Below are 9,903 nucleotides of genomic sequence, written 5' to 3'. Positions count from 1 at the left end.
GAAAGCATATTACTGTTCCAATAATAGTCTACTTGCAAGTTGGCAATTAAACCATTATACTAAAGAGAGTATTCTTAAGTTACAACTTTATTGTATAATAAATCGTTGGTTTAAAATATAATATATGCTTACCTCTTTTCTTTTAAACGAACAGAAAAAATTCGTTTTCAATGCAATTCTTTTCAATGCAATTCTTCAATGCAACTCATAGTTTTCAAATTTCTTATTTCACACGTTTGATCATAAGACACCTTATTAACGTAGGTAAATCTAACGAATCTTAACCCTTAACCTAATCTAATTATGGATAGGGAGTAAATAATAATACTAATGGTTTCGAAGTGATTACCTCCAGGGCACCACCTCTCAGAGGACAGGTGGCTGTGTCAGTTGTGTATCAGTAGGTGGGACGTGAACCTGAATTAAACACGTATGTTTGTATGTGCAACCTGTAAGGATTTGTTTGGAAATATGCTATATGACTAGTCAAATATTTTTTATGGTTTAAGCTAAAAATCAAATTGATATTCTAAAGCCATCCAAGTGAAAACACAACAGACAAAAAAAAATCGGGAATGGGGATTTAAAAAAATTATGGCAACCTTGCTGATAAAATCCTGAGTGTCGCTAAGGTGATCATTAGAGATTACCATTATTGATGTAAAGTTTCCATATAACAATAAGTCTTAAAAGAGGCCTTATGCATGTTTGTGTTGTTACGTTCCATCTATTGTTACGTTCCGTCCATTGTTAGGCACTGAGGCAGTCTCTCACTGCGTTAGTGCCAGACTGACGCAGTCTCTCACTGCGTTAGTGCCAGACTGACGCAGTCTCTCACTGCGTTAGTGCCAGACTGACGCAGTCTCTCACTGCGTCAGTGCCAGACTGACGCAGTCTCTCACTGCGTCAGTGCCAGACTGACGCAGTCTCTCACTGCGTCAGTGCCAGACTGACGCAGTCTCTCACTGCGTCAGTGCCAGACTGACACAGTGAAAGGACAAACATAAGCAATATCTTTGTGGAAGTATTTCGTGTGTAAATATTACTATATGGAGTGAATGTTTAGGTTGTATATTGATGGATATTCAATGTTATGACTGTTATGTTGATTGGTCTCAAGTAACATTGTTGGGCACACTCAAGTAGGGCTGCCAGGCCGTCAGCAGGGGTCCAGCAGCTTCTTGGCCAAGTGCCGGTTATAAGGAGAATATTTAGGTGGTCAAGCAGAGACAGTATCATAGTGAGGGTCACATGTTCTGTGAAGGGAAACGTGTGAACTTCGTGTGCGGGGGAATTGACCTGTGAGATTTATATTGATTTAATTTAAAAGAATTTATATAGTACTGTAATTTATATTTGACATTAATTTGTATTTTTCGATAGCAAACTATGAAGTTTAAAGCGGACTGTATTTCTTATAATGTCTCACAAATTGCTTCTTTACTCATTCTGGGGGTTTATAGTTTAAATGTATTCAACAATGTAAATTATTCGTTAGTAGACATTCACTACAGTATTAAACTACATATATTATTAACTAATATGGGGAGACCTTATCTGTATTGTTGTTATATCCTAGATAACCAGTATGAACATGGATGAACACGCCAGTCTATACACCTTGTGGGTGAGGCTGGCCTCAACTTATGTGCTGGAGTACTAGGTAACCAGTTTTAATTCTTCTTCCTCTTCAGTTACAACTGTCAGAGGGCACACACAATAATAGCAGGAATCGTAATATGACAGGGGAATATATTGGTATATTAATTGAATAAGAGTCAAATAATATACTTTATTGGGTGGCTTGCTGTGTGTCCTGACCGGAATATATCCTAAATCTAAATATTAAAGGCCTCTAATAAGCTTGATGAAATAGGAATCTAAGGGACTTGCCTTAGTGTAGACAAAGTTGGTGTTGATAACGGGAGCACTATTACTCCCGTAACACTGGTCCAAGGGTATTATTTGTAGGTCTGTTCTGCTCCAGCAAGACTTGATGTTAAATTAAATGGCGACTGACTGAGGCTCCCTCCCACTGACCGCATCCCTTGTTCTACAGATGCGTTTTATCAAAGTGGATAGAGGGCCTACATTTATGCTACTTTAGTACTAATAATTAAGTTGATTCAAGGGAGATGTTTTTATATTTAGAGTCCAGAGATTGTTGTATTAAGAATAATTCCCAACAGAATTAGCTGGTGAATGTAATAGCGACGTGGCAATGATATCCCATTTTCTAGCTAGGAAAATTCCACTGCCATTTCCTCTATAAGTGATTAAAGCACTATTTCTAGGGTTAATTTGTTATTAGTAGATTAGCAGCAATATTATCTGCCTATTGTATTGAATATTAATAAATGGTGTCAGGTTTTTCGACATAATTGCTGTAGGGCCGAACACGGGGCGAAATCCATTACTTAGGACTGACGAACACAGATATTCCTCCTCAGAATTATTAGATTAATTTGATGTTAGTAGTTAGTAATCACACATTTGTGCATCAACTCGTACCGGTCGGATGTCCTGTACTCGAGTTGCTGGGGTTAGAAGTCTTAGTCGATTTCATTTTCCTGTTAACTCTTGGGAGGCTAAAATTTTAGCCTAATTACATTTGATTTAACCCAGAGGACTGAATGCGATCAATTACTACAGTCAGGTGTGATTCTGGGACTGCAGTGAGAACAGTGACTTTAGTTGTATTAACTTGAAACTTGTTCAGTCAGGTAACTGGTCACTGATATATAAACACTGAGGCCCATGGAATACATCTTGATTAAATAATAAATGTATCAAAATCAGTCGTCGGATTTATATAGTCACTAATGCTCCCTCGTGTTTATTTGCTGGAGTTTATTTAGCTGACAAATTGGGGTTAATTAGGTCGATTCAGAGGATTGAATAGTCAAACATTAAAGTCATGTATGGTTCTGAGACTACAGTGGGTTCTGTGACATTGGTCGCAGTGACTTGTAGCTGTTTAAGCTACTGTTCACTGATTTGCCACTGAGGCCTCATGAACTCATCTTCAGCTTTAAATCATAAAAAGATCAACCTCTTTTGTTATAATCAGCTGTATTCTCCTTAGTATAATTCTACTGTAGTTGTATAATCAGCTGACAAATTTAGTGTCTATTGGTATTGTTTATCTACAGACATGTGTCTCCTCAGGCTTAATTCTGGACCTGTGAGTAATTTGCCGCCTGCAGAATTTAACATATTTATGCCCTGATATTAAATTGGTCTAGTTATGAATTAGTGGTAGTTGTCTGCACCTACAAGCATTCCGAAGTCGGCGAGATGATCAGACTTAATTTTATCTGCCAGTTTTATTCCTCTGTTTCTCAGGAATTTGGCAGTAGCTCCCAGACCTTGTACTTGTAGGTCGGCTGGAATTTTGTCCACCACAATGGGTTGTACTTGTCAGACGTAGCTGCCTAATCATACTGATGGTTGTACCACCTGGTAGACTTGAGGTCCTGTATCTGCTAGGATCCCCAAAATATTCATTGTCACCGGTTTAACAAGCTGTAATTGCAGATCATCTGCCACCTTTTTAGTGACAAATGTTCTCTGGGAGCCTTGGTCAAACAACCCACGGGTATGGACCTTGGCCCTCTTATTTTGGATGGTAACTTGGGCAGTAGGCAAAATCACATTACTTTTGGACTTTGCTGATTGGACACTGATTTTTTGTCGCACTATGTAATACTGTACTGTGGTGGGAATATTATCTTCCACCTTGGTTTTGTAATACGTCAATTTCTTATGTTTGCACAGTGCTTCATGGTGCTTACCTACATGCACAATCAACTTGATTATGGTCCAGGACGGACCGAAACGTCGTCGTCTCTTCACTTTTTAGTATGTGGTTTGGTCAACATTTTGCAGCCACGTTATTGTGACTCCTCGTCTGCATGTGTCTACCTCTTCTACACCTGTTGCAGGTGTATAGTTGGGTCTCATAACTCTTGAAGTTGTGTGATTTGAGACACCTTGGGCATTTCCTTAATGCCAGGAGTTGCTCAATACGAGTGTGTCTGTCAGGATAATTGGTGCAACGGTATGTTGAATGTTTCCTTTTGCAGAACAAACATGTCTCCCATCCTCCGCACGCTTGGAAGTTACCGGTTTGGACGAACTAGTAACAGTAGGCTTGGAGGATTCCGCTGCATAAGTGCCCTCACTGTCAGATTTTCTCCACCTTGGTGTGGAAGTAATTGGTTGACGTTTATTTGGGGTATTTGTTTTAAACTTAAATTTACAATTTCTGAAGGCTCGCGAGAGGCATAAACTTCCTCATTTGCACGTCGTTTGTCTATCACAGAACATAAACCTTCAGTGATGCCCTGTACTGTCAGGATGGGTTTATTGTAATGTGTGTGTAATCCATCTAGTATTTCGATGAACAGTTTTCGTTGAATGACTACTTTGATCATCCACTCTGCAGTGGTTATGTCAACCTTAAGGCTGAATGTTCTTAATAGTGACTCAAACTCCATGCTGAACGCTTGTAATGAGTCAGAAGTCTGATCAGGTTGACAAGTCCAGTAATTGTAGTACTAGATGTATGACAGCTTTCTCGTTGTCAGCATTATCTCTAAGGAGCTGGACTGGGAAATTAGTGCTGTCATTATTTTAATGTACATTTTCTACTACTAGTTCAGCTTCACCATTAATTTCAGTTTTGAGGCACGCTAATTCAGTAGCCTCAGAAATTGGGTTTTCATTATCCACAGAGAATGTGCATAAATTATCTGAGAACTGTTCAATTTCTGGTTGTATAATATTGGGTGATGCTGACCTGGATAATGGATTTGAATTTATTTGCTCTCGGCATTGTATTATTTTCCCCAGACGTTCTTGAGACTCCTCTAATTGTGAAGTTTGGGCGAGGAAGGTGTTTATTTGTTCTGGTGCATACTTTGTTGGTTGAGGCTTTGATCATAATTATTCGCTGCCTCTGCAGTCCTTATTTGTTTTTGATTAACTACTTCTATGTGGCTTTCAAGTACTTTAGGTGTGACATTTGAATGTATTCATTGGTCACACTTGTTCAGTTGTTTAGTCACGTGTTGTTGGTAACGTAGGAATGATCTGTGTACAACATACTATTACTAGACATTTCGTCTGTTGTACAGGCTGCTGAATTCTGTTTTGTTGATCCCGTAATTTCGTAGTGGCAATAACTGGGGCATTTAGAGCTCATAAATTGAGCACGCACTGATAGTAATAGCATAGGGTAAAAATTTGGTGGTCACTAGGCCTCTTCCAGAGGCCTAGTGACTTCAATCCTACCTCTTCTAGAGGTTAGCATTTAAAATTAATATACTTTATATATACGCATACACACAAATGATTTGAGTGATAATTCAGTTTCACTGGAGTACCTTCAGGTTAGCTCCTCAATTATCACCCTTGGTTGGTGTAGGTGCTAATTAATCACTCAAAACGTGCAATGATTATAGGTAAACAATTATAAAATAGGTAAATTATAGATTCACAACTCAACTCGAGCTAGTATAAATTCTACCCAAAATAGGGTCTGCACCATTAATGGTGCAAGTTGTTCAATATAGTACAACTAGACTATGGTAATAAATGGGACTAGGATGAACAATAATTAGTTTAACAATAGTCAGTGTTAATATGGGACTAGGTTATAAATTAACACTAGTCAATATAAATATTCTTCCCTGTAGTGGGTTGGCAATTAGTAAATATTGTATTGAGCAGTGAAGACTAGTGCAATATGTGTTAAATATATGCATTATATGTGTATGTGTTGTATTAAGAATAATTCCCAACATAACTAGCTGGTGAACAATCTAGGAAAATTCCACTGTTCCACATCCTCTGTAAGTGATTAAAGCACTATCTCTAGGGTTAATTTGTTATTAGTAGATTAGCAGCAATATTATCTGCCTATTGTATTGAATATAAGTAAATGGTGTCGGGTTTTCCGACATCGTGCACGAGGCTACGAGGTGGCGTGGCTGCTGGAACTAAGAATATTGCATCAACTTCTTATCATATCTCAAGGATAAGGTTTTGTGAATGTAAGATGTATATTTTCCTGCACGAGGATTAACTAGTAAAGTTACATAGCAAATGTCACTTGCATATTAAGGATGTGGGAAATTCCCACAGCAAATATAAAACTCTAAGGTAGCAGCCATAAATTGCTGTTGATTTATATTAGTTTAAGTAACTAATAAATACATTAGTCATTAAAAGATTACAGAGAATGGAATAAATGTACCCTGAGTCGACTGTTCTTGCCCATATATACAAGAGTTGGTACATTCTTGTACAGCCACTAGCTGTACAAGAATGCAGCCACCACCTGCATAACGTTTCGGGCACGTCCTTAATCCTTATTTACACACACACACACACACACACACACACACACACACACACACACACACACACACACACACACACACACACACACACACCCTGAAGCAGCCCGTAGCATCTAACTCCCAAGTACCTACTTACTGCTAGGTAAACAGACGCATCAGGGTGAAAGAAACTCTGCCATTTGTTTCTGCTGAGAATCGAACCCAGACCCTTAGGACTGCGAATCCCGAGAGCTGTCCATTCAGCCGTCAGTCCCCACAATAGTTTCTAACTAATGTTACACTAAACATCTTCCAGTCTCAGAACTGGTAACACAATAAACAAATTATTGTTATTAATCATATAGCCAATAATAATCAGCTGTCATTATATACAAGATTAACCGCTTGACTCCAAATATAACGAACCGTTTCTGTAAATGTCAAGTTTGGAGGGGGGGGGGGGGGAGAGTAGCCATTGTAAACAAAGGCCCCTGCCAGAGTTGTTGTTGGTGAACCTTGAGGCCACAGGAGGGTGAACCTTGAGGCCACAGGAGGGTGAACCTTGAGGCCACAGGAGGGGTGAACCTTGAGGCCACAGGAGGGGTGAACCTTGAGGCCACAGGAGGGGTGAACCTTGAGGCCACAGGAGGGGTGAACCTTGAGGCCACAGGAGGGGTGAACCTTGAGGCCACAGGAGGGGTGAACCTTGAGGCCACAGGAGGGGTGAACCTTGAGGCCACAGGAGGGGTGAACCTTGAGGCCACAGGAGGGGTGAACCTTGAGGCCACAGGAGGGGTGAACCTTGAGGCCACAGGAGGGGTGAACCTTGAGGCCACAGGAGGGGTGAACCTTGAGGCCACAGGAGGGGTGAACCTTGAGGCCACAGGAGGGGTGAACCTTGAGGCCACAGGAGGGGTGAACCTTGAGGCCACAGGAGGGGTGAACCTTGAGGCCACAGGAGGGGTGAACCTTGAGGCCACAGGAGGGGTGAACCTTGAGGCCACAGGAGGGGTGAACCTTGAGGCCACAGGAGGGGTGAACCTTGAGGCCACAGGAGGGGTGAACCTTGAGGCCACAGGAGGGGTGAACCTTGAGGCCACAGGAGGGGTGAACCTTGAGGCCACAGGAGGGGTGAACCTTGAGGCCACAGGAGGGGTGAACCTTGAGGCCACAGGAGGGGTGAACCTTGAGGCCACAGGAGGGGTGAACCTTGAGGCCACAGGAGGGGTGAACCTTGAGGCCACAGGAGGGGTGAACCTTGAGCCCACAGGAGGGTGAACCTTGAGCCCACAGGAGGGTGAACCATGAGGTCACAGGAGGGTGAACCTTGAGCCCACAGGAGGGTGAACCTTGAGCCCACAGGAGGGTGAACCTTGAGCCCACAGGAGGGTGAACCATGAGGTCACAGGAGGGGTGAACCTTGAGCCCACAGTAGGGTGAACCATGAGCCCACGGGAGGGTGAACCATGAGCCCACGGGAGGGTGAACCATGAGCCCACGGGAGGGTGAACCATGAGCCCACGGGAGGGTGAACCATGAGCCCACGGGAGGGTGAACCATGAGCCCACGGGAGGGTGAACCATGAGCCCACGGGAGGGTGAACCATGAGCCCACGGGAGGGTGAACCATGAGCCCACGGGAGGGTGAACCATGAGCCCACGGGAGGGTGAACCATGAGCCCACGGGAGGGTGAACCATGAGCCCACGGGAGGGTGAACCTTGAGCCCACGGGAGGGTGAACCTTGAGCCCACGGGAGGGTGAACCTTGAGCCCACGGGAGGGTGAACCTTGAGCCCACAGTAGGGTGAACCATGAGCCCACAGTAGGGTGAACCATGAGGCCACAGGAGGGTGAACCATGAGCCCACAAGAGGGCCTCCCACAACACACATTACCTCCTGCAAGTCCTATAAAGCAGCGTGACTTACAACAAGGGAATATAGTCACTATAGTTGTCGCAACTTGCAAGACCGGGAGGAAGGTGCCACAGTTCGGTTAGTCTGTTAGCTCAGATTTATTGACCAATTATTTCTGTGTCCATGATCAGTCATCACAAGGCAGGACTCCACCACCCACAAGGGTAAGAGGCTTAAATTATTTGATGTGCCACAATTGAGATATATCTGTTCTTGATAGGTGTTACGTTGTGACGTTTTCCCAGGTATGTTGTGAGCACACCAGGTATATTGTGAGCACCCCAGGTATGTTGTGAGCACACCAGGTGTGTTGTGAGCACCCCAGGTATGTTGTGAGCACACCAGGTGTGTTGTGAGCACACCAGGTGTGTTGTGAGCACCCCAGGTGTGTTGTGAGCACACCAGGTGTATTGTGAGCACACCAGGTGTGTTGTGAGCACACCAGGTGTGTTGTGAGCACACCAGGTGTGTTGTGAGCACACCAGGTGTGTTGTGAGCACACCAGGTGTGTTGTGAGCACACCAGGTGTGTTGTGAGCACACCAGGTGTGTTGTGAGCACACCAGGTGTGTTGTGAGCACACCAGGTGTGTTGTGAGCACACCAGGTGTGTTGTGAGCACACCAGGTGTGTTGTGAGCACACCAGGTGTGTTGTGAGCACACCAGGTGTGTTGTGAGCACACCAGGTGTGTTGTGAGCACACCAGGTGTGTTGTGAGCACACCAGGTGTGTTGTGAGCACACCAGGTGTGTTGTGAGCACACCAGGTGTGTTGTGAGCACACCAGGTGTGTTGTGAGCACACCAGGTGTGTTGTGAGCACACCAGGTGTGTTGTGAGCACACCAGGTGTGTTGTGAGCACACCAGGTGTGTTGTGAGCACACCAGGTGTGTTGTGAGCACACCAGGTGTGTTGTGAGCACACCAGGTGTGTTGTGAGCACACCAGGTGTGTTGTGAGCACACCAGGTGTGTTGTGAGCACACCAGGTGTGTTGTGAGCACACCAGGTGTGTTGTGAGCACACCAGGTGTGTTGTGAGCACACCAGGTGTGTTGTGAGCACACCAGGTGTGTTGTGAGCACACCAGGTGTGTTGTGAGCACACCAGGTGTGTTGTGAGCACACCAGGTGTGTTGTGAGCACACCAGGTGTGTTGTGAGCACACCAGGTGTGTTGTGAGCACCCCAGGTGTGTTGTGAGCACACCAGGTGTGTTGTGAGCACACCAGGTGTGTTGTGAGCACCCCAGGTGTGTTGTGAGCACACCAGGTGTGTTGTGAGCACACCAGGTGTGTTGTGAGCACCCCAGGTGTGTTGTGAGCACACCAGGTGTGTTGTGAGCACACCAGGTGTGTTGTGAGCACCCCAGGTGTGTTGTGAGCACCCCAGGTGTGTTGTGAGCACCCCAGGTGTGTTGTGAGCACCCCAGGTGTGTTGTGAGCACGCCAGGTGTGTTGTGAGCACGCCAGGTGTGTTGTGAGCACGCCAGGTGTGTTGTGAGCACGCCAGGTGTGTTGTGAGCACGCCAGGTGTGTTGTGAGCACGCCAGGTGTGTTGTGAGCACGCCAGGTGTGTTGTGAGCACGCCAGGTGTGTTGTGAGCACGCCAGGTGTGTTGTGAGCACGCCAGGTGTGTTGTGAGCACGCCA

The sequence above is a fragment of the Procambarus clarkii genome, chromosome 75 (genome assembly GCF_040958095.1).
Source record: "Procambarus clarkii isolate CNS0578487 chromosome 75, FALCON_Pclarkii_2.0, whole genome shotgun sequence".
In the NCBI taxonomy this organism is placed as follows: Eukaryota; Metazoa; Arthropoda; class Malacostraca; order Decapoda; family Cambaridae; genus Procambarus; species Procambarus clarkii.
The sequence above is the reverse complement of the archived record's forward strand: the minus strand, read 5'-3'. Positions refer to the sequence as shown.